This window comes from Coturnix japonica, chromosome 2 (genome assembly GCF_001577835.2).
Source record: "Coturnix japonica isolate 7356 chromosome 2, Coturnix japonica 2.1, whole genome shotgun sequence".
Taxonomy (NCBI): Eukaryota; Metazoa; Chordata; class Aves; order Galliformes; family Phasianidae; genus Coturnix; species Coturnix japonica.
In genome coordinates this window covers 71,273,526-71,289,098 of record NC_029517.1, presented here as the reverse complement: position 1 = coordinate 71,289,098, position 15,573 = coordinate 71,273,526, and positions in this window count along the sequence as shown.

The window sequence follows — 15,573 nt, the reverse complement described above, 5'->3', positions numbered from 1 at the left end:
GTTTATTTGCTCTTAATTCTTATTTGCAGACAAATTCATTCTGGTGAATCAAATATGCAGGGGTAAGGCTGTGCTGAAGTTGTTAATGAAATCAGGACTTTAACTTTTCACATTTTAATGACTGAATTTAATCTCAACATTTAAAAATCTCATTTTTTATGGGACTTTTTATTCACAATAATTGATGTATTTGCTGTATGGAAAAAGATACCCACACTGGGATAATACAGACATTTAAAGTAAGTGCTCTGAAAATTCCCCATGTTTATAACTCTTCATTTTCTGGCAGATGATCCACCGCATTTGACAGGTTTTACACATATATTTATGCACAAACCACCCCCCCCAAAAAAAAACAGGCTGTGCAGAAGTGAATTGAACAGTACTAGAGGCGAGACCAAATGCTGTGACTTAGCTGCCATAATACATGAAGGAAGCTGCTAAGCTTCAATATTTTTGTGTGTCCCTCAGCTCAGAAAATTTCCTCTCCTTCATGCTCTGGTGTATAGTCTGGACTGTGCATCCCTGCTATTTCACCTCTGAAATCAAACCACTTGACAGAGTGAACACTGGGGGTAAATATTCTTTGAAACTAGCAGAGTCTAACGTAGAATATACTTGTCTCTGGATTGTTAGAAGTATACATAAGAAAAGTCTTGTCTTAAGGTGAATCTGGATTTAATGGGTCAGTTCTTGATTTTTAGCAATAATATTAGAAGAAAGTGCTCAAAGGATTCTAAAAATTAAAGGATGTGACATGCACTTAAGAGTTTAAATTTCAGTCATCATCAGCTTATATACAAGGACTGTTCTGAAAGTAATGCCTCCTATTTTGTTATGTTGGCTGACTACACCAGAGGTGGATGTTGGTGATACAGCAGGGGAGGCTGAACTTTCCCATCAGTATTTCATTAAATTTTGTTACTGTCTGGCTAAATGACATTTGACGTGCAAGTGTATGCAAAGCAAAGGTGTGTCATTGAATTCTTCTGTGCAGAAAAAATTGACACCAATTGACATTCATTGATGTTGTCTGAATATTTATGGAGACCTAAGAGTGGATGTGAGCACAGTGAAGCATTGGGTGATGCATTTCAGCAGTGGTGGCATCAACAGTGGGTCACCTTCACTGCTGCAGACTTTTACAAGTGCAATGTGCAGGTTCTTGTTCATGGCTGGTGAAAATAAATAGCTAATAGTGATGCCTATTGAAAACTAGTGTTTTATAGCTAAGAATGTGCTCTATCAAATAGTGTTATTGTGCTCTTTCTGTTTGAGTTTGTATGGAAATAAATAGTTTGATCTTCTACTGTGATCTTCATATTAAGGAGAGGTTAATATGAAAGACTTGCTGATAATCAAATTCAGAGTCAATGCCACTGTACATTCCTATTTCTGTTTGTTTGGAAATGAACATAAGATCTGACTATGCTACGTCCTTGTATACATGATGGAAAAGAAAATGTGCTGAAGGTTTAATTTAAATATGATTCTACATACCTATGTCTTATGCTTTCAGTCCCCAGCCTGCCCTCACAAGGTAAAAATATATTGCTGGAATCTTTGTAGACCATGAGTACTTGCTGATGGAGCAGCACCTAAAATCAGAACAAAAAAAAAGTCTGCTTTACATCTCTGTTGACTGGGAATGCATTTGTGTATATGTGCAACAAATCACTATCTCCACCAGCTGCTTGATATGGAAAGAAGAAAATGACACTAGTAATGTATGACCCTGAGAGTAGAGGAATTGTAGCTATTTACATCAGTTGTCAGCAACCTGCTGCTTGTTTGCAGTGTTGCTGCATGGATATAGATAACCTCTCTGAAACATTAGCTGAGACAAAGCAAGTAATTCTTTGTTGACACATTGTCAGTTTCTAATTTGTTCTCAAACTGTGAGGTAAATCCTCCATCTCCACTGGAAAAAGGTCCGCTCTATCTCACATCAGGCTTTCTGCCCTTTTCACTTTCTATTCTCAGCTGGAAATGTAGTTGAAAAGGAGTTTCCTGCCCGGAAACTGATAAAACATACCAACAAAATTATCTGGAGAGTTTAACCTTAGCTGCGGTCTCTTTACATCACCCTGAATAAAAATACAGAGAAATGCAGAAGAGAAACCATGATCCTTATTAGTGTGGCATCTGAAATCAGGACGACTGTTTTTGCAAGGAACAGAGATTATCCCTTACACTCGGAAAATGTAGCTTTAGCTAGAGAAATAAATGCCTCAGACCCAGGTACTGGTGAGAAAAAATGAAAAGATGAGAAACAGAATCAGACTGATGACTCTTCATGAAACATTGCCATGCCAAGAAGAAATAACAATCATTGTGGCAAGGACTTTCTCTTATTTCCATTCCTACTTTGTGGTGCTTTTGAGGAGCTCACATTAAGGATACAGTAAAACGCAATGTGCCAGGAAATTTCTTGCACAGAGATTGACCTGATTACATTTCACTAGGCACAGAAGCTCATTCTTCTTTCTGACTGCTGCTTGGATACAAGACTGACAGTTGGACTACATCACTTGGATTAATGGGTTAAAAGCTGACATCTTTTTAGTATTTTGGACTTCATTTTCTTTATCTGCTTGACTTTCATGCTCAGAGTGCTCTTCCCACAATATTCCTGTAAAAGTACACTTGTCAGGGTCCATTTGCTACTAGCTACCTTGATGGTGACACTAGCGATGGCTGTGGTTTACCTTTTGACCTTAGAGAGGCAGCAGATGGGCCCAGTAATAAATCCCGATTATTAGTGAAGGAGCCAATAGCTTGGAAAGACAGAAATAAAAGTCAAGCAGTTTTACACTGCAATTCTTGTTATCTGCTTTGATATGGAGTTGTGGGCCATGTCAAGGGTGATGATGAGCAACCTCGGCTGTCTGCAGCCCTTTGCTCCCTAGCAATGCCTGCCACTAGTCTTCTCCTCCTGCCTTCCATCCCTCCTCCTTTCACGCCTTGGTAGAAGTGACTTCGAGCAGACACCAGGCTGCCTCATCTTCATGAACTGGCTTAAGCATCTGAGTCTGTGATTTAGAAACAGCCAGCAGGAGGGTAAGAGCCCTTGTGGTAGCCAAGGGACAGCAGGAGCTGGGTCTTTCTCCATGTGTCACTGTGGTAATATCTGCCATGTAATGAAGTTCTGTGAGGAGGGTGTGTGTAGCCATAGTGGATGTCAAGAGGAGGACTGATCCCAGCCTGAGTTTGTCACAGGGCGAGAAAACTTTGCTGAGACATTTCAAATAGCATTTAAAGTTTTAAAAATAGAATAATAAAACCAATGTTGTGAACTCCTCAACTTTAAAGACATAATTTTGCAGGCTGTTTGTCCAAGCCAGCCTACAGCCAAGGTCCTGAAGCAAGAACTGAAGCACAAGAACTAGATTCGGCATTGGCTATGGAAAACCCAGCTTAGCCACATTATTCAGCTCAGACAAATACTTTCCATTTTTTGAATAAAGTTGTTTGCTTTACTCCTTTTATTTATTTATTTCCAACTTGTATAATTTATTGGGAAAAAATGTCTTATTTCTTGGCATGGTATGTAATTTCTGTGTTCAGACTCTCCAGCAAAATTCTTGGTAAACCGTGGTGTTGCACAAGACTAATATATTTCTTTATATACACAAAAAAGCTGCCTATCATAGATCAGCTACATAAGCCAAATTTCCAGTATCCTATAACTACATACGTATATTTACAACTTAGATATTCACAAACATTGTGATGTGTCACATGACCCTGGGAGAACGATTCAACAAATGCAGTTATAGTTAACTATTAGACAATAAAAAGATCACTTAAGGGTAAGGTTTATCAAGATTTATTTTTTTTTCTCCAAAGTATCTCTATACAAGTTTATTTATTTGTTTGTTTGTTTGTTTTTACATTTTCAGTTCTTTTTTGCTCATTTCTAGGAAATGTGAAAATTCAAAAACAAACCAGAACTCTCACGTTTACCTTGAGCTTTGAGTTAAAAAAAAAAAAAAAAAAAAAGTGAGATTAGTAATTTTGTCTTCTCCTCATCCAAGGATTTGATTGTTTGAAACATGATTTTTCCGTTTAGCGTTGTTTTCTCAGTCAATATAGAAATTGTCTTTCAATTAAAAAAAAAAAAAAAGTTTGAAAAACCCATAATCTATACTGTTCATTTTATGTCTGTGAGCAGTCTCATTTAATGAGAGCATTGAAAAAGATTTTACCTCTTAAATCAAATCAAAGAAAATTTCACACGCAGTTTACTAGTATGAATGACTATACTTTGTCCAGGTTTAATATGACAAATGTTATTAAACCATTGGTTTTCTAAAGTGTGATTGCCAAAATAATATTTATTTTCAACAAATCGGTCATTTGAAATTCCAGTGAATTATCAATGGACTCCTTCCTGAAATAACTACAGACAAAAATTAGAACAATTTTGATTGTTGGCTGTATTTATTTCAGGAATAGGTTTGAGAGGGGTATTCGTATATATATGTATATATATATATAAAGGTCTATAATTCATTTTCAAACATGTAAATCTCAGAGAAGAAAAAGCATTTTAAAATTTATTATTTGATTAAATATCATTTATTTAGCTGAGCAGAATTTTTCTGTAAAAATATTTGGTAGCAAATCCAAAATAGTTAGCTTTAGATGTGATACTGCAACTTTTGTTAATAAAAGTACCAGAAAATCAATTTAAGATGCCATTTTCTATCTCTGTTTTGAGTAAGTGAAGAATACACACAGGAATTGGGCTCTTAGTTTGTTAACAACAGACACAAGCTAGTGCAAAATTATTAACATCTAGTGGTTTTACTTCATCAGGCATTAGTTATATCAATCATTTCCTTGCCAGCATGGAAACAGAAGCTTTACTGTTTTGGAGAAGAAAGTGTATGTGTATGTTATGTGTGTTCCATATAAATTACCCAGGTGTTTTAATACATCCAGGTGTTTTTTTATTCCTTTTGGAAAAACAGAAAGGAAACAACCCAAGGGCTAATGTTCTAATTATCAGTGGTTGTGCAAGCCTCCAAAAAGCATGTATTCTATAACCCCTGGAAAAATTCTGACATGTTATAAACTGGCTAAATTAGCTTAAATCAGTAAACAAACAAATTGGTGCCAACACAATAGTACAATAACGCAGTGCATACTAAGTGACTTATTTTCGTAATGTCAAAAATAGCTGGATTAAACAACGCTAAAAGGCCTTGAATTGTCTTTATGTAATTCAAGTTAGAAATTTAAGAAGCTGTAATTCCTAACTTTTAAAAAACAGTAGAAAATAATTTCTGAGATATTTTGGGGAAACTACAGCCCAAATAATAAAGGGTTGAAAGTGTAAAAAATAAAACCCTGGAACCTTGGGTGCATGAATTTTTTTAGCTCAGGATAAAAAGAGGAAGCCAAGTTATCCTGGAGAGCAGATCCTATTGGGCTAAAATCACTAATATTTAAATGAATTGCACTTGAGGGAGATTCAAGTTGTGGCAATAAGACAGAGTCCAGGTGGCTGGGAAAAAAAAGGCAACATCACACCCAGTTTCAAGAAGGGTAAAAAAGAAGACCCCAGGAACTAATGGCCTCTCAGTCTCACCTCTGTTCTGGGAAAGATAATGGAAAAGATCCTCCTGGAAGACATGAAAAGGCACATGGAAGGCAGAAAGGTGATATGGGAGAGCCAGCATGGCTTCACCAGGGGAAAATCCTGCTTAGGAAATCTAGTGGCCTTCTATGATGGTGTCACTACATCAATGGACAACAGAAGAGCCACTGATGTCATCTACCTTGACTTCAGTAAGACCTTGACACAGCACCCCACAGCATCCTTTTCTCCAAGTTGAGAAATCCTTAGCTGTATGCTAAGGGGTTCTCATAAATACAATGAATATGTATACAAATTAAGGGAAAATCATTGATTATGTATTAGATCAGCCAATATCTGTACCTAGCTTTTGCGTCCTACATGTGTGCGCAGTGCTGTAGTAAACATAACTGCTTTTTAGCCTTACTTGGGTTATAGAATCTGATTCCGCAGATCAATCTTTAATATCAGTGACATTGCCAGTGGGACTGAGTGCACCATTAGCAAGCTTGCTGGTGATGACACACCAGAGAGATGGGATACAATGCAGAGGGACCCAGACAGGATTGAGCGTGAGCCCAGATGAAACTCATAAGGTTCAACAAATCCAAACGTAAGGTCTTGCACCTAATTTAAGCTAACTCCCATTACCAAGACAAACAGGGAGACGAAAAGATAGAGTGGAACCATGCTGAAAAAGACCTGGGGGTACTGGTGGATGGCAAGCTGGACATGAGACAGCAATATGCCCTCACAGTCCAGAAAGCCAATCATACCCTGGGCTGCATCAAAAGATGTGTGGCCAGCAGGTCGAGGGAGGCAATCCTGCCCCTCTGCTGTGTGCTGGTGAGGCCTCTAATGGAGTACTACAACTAGATCTGGAGTCCTCAGTACAGGAGGAACATAGACCTGTTGGCATGCATTCAGAGGTGGATCACAAAAATGGTCCAAGGGAATGAACACCTCCTACGAGGACAGGCTGAAGTAACTGGGGCTGTTCAGTCTACAGAAGAGAAAGCTTTAAGGAGACCTGGTATAGGTCTTTCAGTATCAGGGGAGCACCAGGAAAGAATGGGACAGACTCTTGAGCAGGGTCTGTGGCTTCTTAAGAAGGGGAAATGACTTCAAGCTCAAAAAGTGTAAATTGGATATAAGGAAAAAATATTTTACAGTGAGGATGGTCAGGCACTGGAACAGGTTACCTAGTGATGTGGTTGATGCCCTGTCCTGGTGACTTTCATGGAGAGGCTGGATAAGCAACCTTATCTAGCTGTGATGCCTCTGTTCTTTTCAGAGGAGCTGGACTATATGATCTTTAAGGGTCTCTTTCAACTCTAAGAATTCTGTGATTCTGTGCAAACTATGACAGAAAGAGTAAAATACCACTCTTTGATAGACCAAATTCTCAACTACAATATGTTTTTCTTCAGTGTAATCTCCCACCATTATCTGCACATTTTCATCAGTGTGCACCATATGCTCATAAAAATCTGTGCCAATGGAGGTGAACCACTGTTTCACAGCTACTGTTGCAGCATCATTGCTAGGAAAATGTTGCCCATTCACTCCATCTTTCTTTGTTCCAAAGCGGTGGAAATCAGAAGGTTTGAAATCCGGACTGTGCTGTGGATGTCGTAGTATATTCCAGACAAGAAATTTTGTCTTCAAATTGTTATGGGACCTTGCAGTACTGTGTCATCTTCTCTGGTCTGACTCTGCATATCTGAGCCTCCAGACTGTCACCATGATACAGTGATCAGAGTTGATAGTTTGTTCAAGTTCCTCGAAATTAACTGATAATGATGTGATTCAGGAAACTGTTGTATTTGTTCAACAGTTCCTGACAGACTTTCATATGTTGTTCTTCCTTTTCCAGCATGAACATTCATGGGATCCACCTGGTACAACTTTGCAATATTCCTACATTGCCATCGTTGCTCCCAACACACTGAAGCCAATATTCAGCTGCCTACACTGTTCCCTGATTACAGTCTGGCAATTCATGCAGATGAGCGGATCAAGATGTTCTTCATTTCATGGTGTCACAGATGTGTGTGGCCATTCAGAATTTGGCTTGTCTTTCACATAGCTGTCACCATGGTTGAAACACACCATCCACTGCTTCACTGTGCTCACATCCACTATTTGGTCTCCAGAAACATTCAGTAAACATCAGTGAGTAGCAATTGGTGCAATTATTTTCTGCACAGAGATTTCAATAGGATTTCCTCAATTTGAATCGTTGCTTTTGCACCATCGTGTTTGGCCTCCTTTTCTGAGGGAACATCTCACATATTTATTGGAATTACCCTGCTTGCAAATTAATAAGGATTTTTATACAAACATTTATCCTCATAGTTCTTCAGCATGCAGTTTTGTATCTTTTCCATTCTAGACTGATATGCCTGTACAATATGCAGTGCAGTTTACCGTGCTTTCCCTTGTTTTCTAACAGCTATAATGAATGCCAATTGGTATATAAATGAAGCTATCTATCTCTCATAAAGTATTACACTAATTTAGGAATTAACTTCCTGTATTCAGTCAGTTTCCAGGTACACAAACTGAGAACCCAGAGAAATGGCTCCTCATCACATAAGAAGGTGATACTTGTTACAGTATCCTGCCTGTCAATACAGAAATAACTTCGCTTTGAGAGTCTGTCCACAATTACTACACAGCTGATCCTATTTCACAGCATACTATTTTTCATCTTAGAATTCTCTGGTGTTGGTGCACCACTGAGAACATACAGTCTCTGTATGTTCTCCATATTGAACCCATGTTCAATAGCAGTAGCATCTCTTTTCCATCTCAGCCCTCAAAGACATTGGACACAAATGGTTCTGTTATAAATGGCTGCTTCTCACTGTCATTATTATTTTGATCCATTCATGCTTGGGAGACCAAGGGGAAAGTGCAGATATATTTTTGTGTTTATTTTCATGTGAAGAATTTGACAGCTTCCCTCCTCTTTTACAGTGTAGCGCATCCACCGTCCTTCCTCTGTGAACAGTTTTGATGGGTTTTGAGAGTGCAATAGAGACACAGAAAGATATTAATTCTATGTATAATTCATCCTTTATGTTTTATTTCAATGTAACCTCAATATGAGAGAGATTTTCTGCTGAGGTAACAGCAGAATTTTGCAGGGAAAGCTGGAAAAGCTCTTTGTTCCTCTTTCTGAGAAATCAAATAGCTGGGAAATAGATATATGCAAATTTAAAATAAAAACCCATGCCTTTATTTTTTAACAAGGAGGACAGGTGATTATTGGGATGGCGTACACTGCTCTTGTAGGCTCTATCTCAACATGAAATTGTGAAAAAAATTGCATAATGAACTGTAAAAACTTAAACATTCAATTTCCTGATATTTGTGTTGTATATGTTTTATTTTGCTATGTGATTATATTTCTCTATTTGTATTTATCAACCACCTGCTAGAAGGCATCAAATAATATATATATGTTTGTACCTATGGTTTGCTACACTATGCACCATCTCTCCTAGAGATTTAATTTAGCAATTGTGCATTTTCTGGTCTATTCAGTATTATACAAAAATGGCACGTTTGCCAGATTTTATACCTTCTGTTAAATCAGTATAAAATGGTATTGAAAAATGGTATCTATGAATCTCTCTGTTCAGTTCAAAAGAGATGGCAAGTCAGTTTCGAAATGTAAAAAATATTTTAAGATGGAAGTCATGGCTAAAAAATATTACTATTACAAAATAAAAGTGTTGAATTTGGAAGATGACCCTAAAACCAAATACTTCGGTGATGAAACTCAAGTAATGGTGACATTTCACAAATCCCTATTAATTTCTGAGTTTAAGAAATTACTTGAATATAATCTCTTTTTACTGTTGTAAATAGCTCAATTATTTTAGAAGCTTTGAACATACCTGTTTCAGTTTATCTAGATTCCATATAAGTTAAAAATCATTCAGTCTATTTTATGGTGGACTGGATACACAACTTGATTGTTTTCTTACATGCAAGCTTTTGTTTTCCAAAGGCAAACTACGATGATTATGTTTCAGAAATGCCTGTTTTCTACTGTGTGGTAGTTAGATGTTGCGACATGTCCTTGTCTTGCAGGGAACCTGCAAGGCTAACAATGACAGCTTTGGTTTCCATCCCTATTCTTCTAACTCTCAAATCTAAAACAACACCCAGAAATGGCCAAATTGCAAAAATGAAGTTATACGGCATGCACAAGAGAAAGAATATCTCCAAATAATGTTAAGTTTTGGTGCCTCAACTAGTCATTAATACAGAGTAATGAAGTGGAAAGCACAATGTCATACACTGTACCTTTATGTATTTATTTATTTATTTATTTATTATGTCAGAGAAGCTACATGTGCAGATGAGCTGATGTTCAGAATGCTTAAGGTCTACATTTATACTCAAAGATGCAGTGAAAACTTTTTAACCAGCCGCTATGAATATCCTAGCATTGTTCTTACATCATTAAAAATGAAATACAATAAATATTATGAGATAGAAGGAGGGAGAAATTTTCCCGGAATAGAAGTAACAAAATGTCAGCTCTATTTGTACAAGAACTTTAATTTTCAACTAAGCAATCCCATGTACTAGGAAAGGGAAATCTTTTCAATTTGGTGGACTTTGACAAATATTAATATATCGCAGTTGCAATGGGATTCATTTGTGCTGTGGAATCTAAGAGGTCAGTACATCTGTAAAGACTTATAGTACTTAAGAGATGATCGTACAAGACATATGGTTTAATCATGATGTATTTAAGCCTTTTTTATCTGCTTAAGATTTCAATGTTTTTCTTTCTCTAATTTAAGAAACCATTTGTTATTCCTTTCAACAACCACAAAAGTATGAATGCAGCAGCCACAGTGTATTAAAAATGGGCTGAGAATAATCAGAATTACATAACTTGATTACAACTATGATTAAAATATATAATGATTTCAGTGTTAATCCTCATATGCTTGACATCACACTATAAATTGTTATATATGGGTGGATTTCCTATAGAGTCTCATTTATAGCACAGTAAATCCTCAGAGGAAGATAATGAAAATGTGGAAGGACCCCGTGATTTATATCTCAGCATTTATATGTTTATGTCACTAAAGCTATCTTCTAACAGCAGTTTATTCTGCTGAAACTGCCCTCCTAATAATAATCATAACCACTGTTTCAGTTTTAGAATGCTAACATATACATCTCCATTGTTACATGAACCACATTGCAAAAAAACTGCCAGAGTTTTAGGTATCTGCTTTTGCTAGCCTGCTCTTCATCACTACCTGAATGTGTATGCTCTCCTCATTGATGGCCAGCTGTTGATAAAGAAAAGTAATAATCACAAGTTTAAAAATATTTTCAGTGCCAAAACTACAGAAAAAATCTTGGCACAAAAGTGTCTAATTCAATGAGATCCTAGATATATCACATAGCACCTATACTAGACTATAATTTGGAACTGAATGCTCAAGTATGCAAGTGTAGGTCAGGTGAACAGGCAGATACATGAAAGAGGCTATTAAACTGGAGCATGGCTTGAGCAGCACCGCATGGTAATAATATGACTATTCTGTAAACTTAGCCACCAAGTATCATCTTTCAGGTGCACTTTATTTTTTTTCTTTCTTTTTTTCTATCTGCATTCTCTGTTTTACTAAAGTATTAGACAAAAACAAAATATTCAAATTCTTGTATTTCATCTATCTGACAGCTACATAAAATATGAAATAATTCCTCCTATACTCAAGTAAGAACTAAGAATATTAAAGGTTTAGATAATTAAAAATATTTTAAATTAAAAGTTGTTAGACATTCCTGCTCATATATTTTCTGATTATGGACTAAAAGTAAAAAGTCAAGTTAAAAGTTAATGAAAGAGTATTAGCTTTCAGTTTTAAATATAAATTTAGTCATTACCAAATTTACAAACAAACCAAGGAAAAAAAAAAAAAAAAAAAAGAAAAAGGAAAGAAAGAAAGAAAAAAGTAAAAAAGAAAAAAAAAAAAAGAAAAAAAAAGAAAAAAAAGAAAAAAGAAAAAAAAAACAACCTTAGTATGAAAGATGTATACATTAATACATAGGAAGCAGCAGCTAAATTTTACCCTGTTTTTGCATTTCCAGGATTCTGGTCTAGAAGTCACTTTTATTTATTATTTCAGAGGATGATTTTGCTTGTTATACATTGAAGTCAGCATGAAATATATCCTTTTCTGAACAAAGACAATAAAAATATGTATAGAAGTTTAAAAGCTGTAATTTAAAATGAGACTAAGCTTTTGAAGTTTGTAGAATAAAGACAGAAAGGATGGAAGGGATCTAGTCGTAAGGAAGTTTACAGAAGGGAACGTTTTCACAGTTGCTTAATCAGAAACATTTCAAGCATGTAATATTCCTCAATAGCATTTCTACTCGAAGATCAGTTTTGACAACATCTGAACTTCCTGGATTTGACTAAATCTGGAAAAGGGAAAAAAAAAAAAAAAAAAAAAAAAAGTTTGGTAAAGATGGAATTATTCAAAAAGTACTGTAATTCACCAAGTTATTGCTGGAAGTGTCTGTTATTACCCCCTGTTGCTTGTTTTTGGGTAAGTACACTGGGCTTGCATACAGGGGGTGCATTTCCAACCATCAGCATCTCAAACACCATAACAAGGAATCAAGTATAAAAATAGCCTCTTTTGTTATCTAAAGAAAGGTCATGTTCTTCCAGGAAACTAGCTTACCTTCCTCCCATAAATGAATACTTGTTACAGGTCAAATGTATACTTATATTGAGGGCTAAAATTGTCAGTATAATGTCAGTATTCTTTATGCTCAGAATTAAACTCACAACCTATTCAAAAAGGTCCTGTAAAATAAATCTAGCATTTTCACTGCAGATATCCTTCACTTTTGAGCAATGGTAGAACCCTGTGTGATATGCCATGTCAGTACTCTGAATCTAAGTGTGGATTTGAACAGACAAAACATTTGAGTGTTATAATTATGGTGAAAGCCAGTTAATATAGCGGGGTTGCAGTGAGCTTAGGAACCAATAAAATGAAATGAATTTCTTATTTGTGTAGAATCTGGAAAGGTGTGCTCATATCTTACTTAGCTGAATCATGCTTTCTTATGCTTATATTTTCCTTCATGGTTTAAATATTTGTCAAAGGCTTTGATACCGATTACACTGAAACTTAGATTGCACAATGGTACCAGCCAGTCATTGTTTTTAATAACAAATGCTGTCATGATCATAGAAGAGATTATTTAATCGGAATCTATACCAACAAGAAAACAAACAAAAAACAAAGAAGAAAAAATGGTTATTTTATGTACTTCCTGCCAGATACCGTCTACTTTCAGTGACCACAAAATGCTCACATATGTCCACCTCATCAATTAGAAACAAATAACCCAGAAAGGATGTACTCCTAACATCTAAGTAAATAATGGAGATGGATAAATGAAGGTTACTAAATCAAGATGAAATACATTTCTAAAGCTGTGTCAGCTGCACTCTTATGCCCAAGGAAAACAAAATTGATCACCTGGTCACAACTCAAGGTCAAAGGTCTGAAACAGAGACCGCTGACATTTAGGTAAATAACGTGTTTAAAATAATAGGATAAGAGATATTTTCACCTGAAAGGAAACAGAAGAATGGGATGTATTTGTAAAGAGCAGTAGTATTGAGAATAGTATTGAGAAAGAGAGTAGTATTGAGAATTTTGTAAAGACTTTTGCTTGCTATATTTTTGGTCATTGTGAAATAATTATAATTAGGGACAAAAATCCATCTGAAATCAACAGAAAACTTTCAGTGCTTGAGATGAAGATCCAAGTTTCTGAAGAGATGTTCAAATAAGTTCTGTGTTCCAGTAGAAAGGGGAAAAATCAAACCCAGAGCATTATTTGTTCTCTGCTGAGGCTCTTTTTGATAAAAGTGTTAGAAGAAACATATTTTGAAAAATATTTTTCAATAAATAATCCTCCTTTTTTCTTTTGAAAATACAAAAAATAAAGAAATCTATACAATCAAATCCATCATGTGAATAAAGCAAAACCAGTAAGAGTCAAGAAATCAGTACTACTGGAAAGTGTACTCTGTGGAAGATTATTCGTCTTATACATCATAAATACTTAAGACCTAACTCTTTGGGAATATTAATTGTAACATTGCATAGAGGGCGGGAAACCACAGAAACAGTGTTTTCGAAGGACTCTTCCATTGTAGAAATTATTTTCTTTAAGGCAAGATCCATTTGATGAGGTGTAACTGTAGCTTGATAAAAACTAACATTGTATTCATACTATGGCAAAACAATCAGTATAAGTCTTATTTCCAGAAGAAACCAGCGAGCCTGAGATAGACAATCTTTTTCTCAGGATTAAGTAATAACTGTACATCTGACTCAAGTTTTGATTACAGCATGTACAGATAGCTGTGCAAATTCTAAATGAAAGTCTGATAGAGATGAGGCTGTCAGCAATCTAGAACAACAAGTGATCATTTCACTCCAGTAAAAGGATATCAATATAATTATTATTATTATTGTAGTTCTTAGTTCAGATAAAGCATAGTTGCTGTATTTTTTAGAAGTTACTTTTCATCCCATGATATTTTCATCATCACATCCACTAGGAATAAAACATCTTCATTGAGATTCAAAGTTTCATCACCCAATTGAGCTAGAATTCTCTATTTGCTTTGAAAAGTTGGTGTCTGACATGACTGTAAAATTGAAGAAGTTCCATTTCCAGGTTGTCCTGCACTTTATTAAATATTTTAGCCAGAAAGAAACATTAAGAAGGCCTACAGATTAGGAGAACAATTGAAAAACCTCTAAGAAAGGAAATATCTTATTAATTCATTAAGTCAAACTGCTTGTATCTACACTTGTATGACTAGAATTATGGTTCATTAACTTCATTTCTTTATATGAGTTAATTAGCTCAGAGGAGGCCAGAAATTAATTACCAGCTTATATAGTTTGTGCAGAATGGCATTCTGTTTATTTAGTTTCTCCTATTAACTTTTAATCTCTTCAAACAATAAAAGAGGTAATTAGTATTTTATAAACAAAAATGAATGCAACAAAGGCAAACAATTTGCCAAATTGTGATTCCTGTGTGGAACCTGATAGTTGTGTGGATCAAGTCACAGACCTTTTCACTGTTAAGTGTAAGCAAAAGAAGATTAAAAATGAAGGTAGTCTTAAGGCAGGCCCATGCAATCAATCATTAAAGAAGAGCTACCTACTAATACCTCACAGAGCAGAAAAAAAGAGCCTTAAAATGTTTCCAGCTGTTTGAAAATAATTGCCCATGTATTCAACTACAGTAACAGTTGTAGCTAGCTTTACAAAAGTACAGAAATAGGGTGATACAAAATAGAAACACATTATGAAATATATTGTGTTTAAATAAATAAATGTATGCAACAAAACATGATATTTGATTTTAATATTGCCAGAAGGTTATACGTTGCCAGTGTCTTTAGTGTTTTACCATGGTATGATGTTTCTTCACTAACTATATCTATTTTTTTAGCAACTTATAGCAAAGATATAATCTTATATATTCATAACATGAATTGATCTTTAAATCTGTATTTATTTATTTATTTTTCCCTGTGCAGAGATATACTATATGCAATGTGCTTGGGATTTTGGGCCATTTTGGTAAGTATATGGTAAATGTACAGTGCAAATATTCATCATCATGTTTTTTGGTTGTATAAGAAAAATACATGTCAGGCATGTTGCCAAGGAAATATTTCAGGAAATTCTTGATAGAGTTTAAGGTTTTTGTTCACTTCCCTGTGTCACGGTTTGAACGGAAAATCCACCTGTGTCCATGACAGGGGCCATGGGCCCTGCAGGGGCCCTAGGCCAAAAGGAAAAAAAGTTAATTAGGAAAAGAAAACAGCAGCAATGATCTAAGGAGGCACACTTATTTACTAAATACTATATCGAAATACAGAATAACAC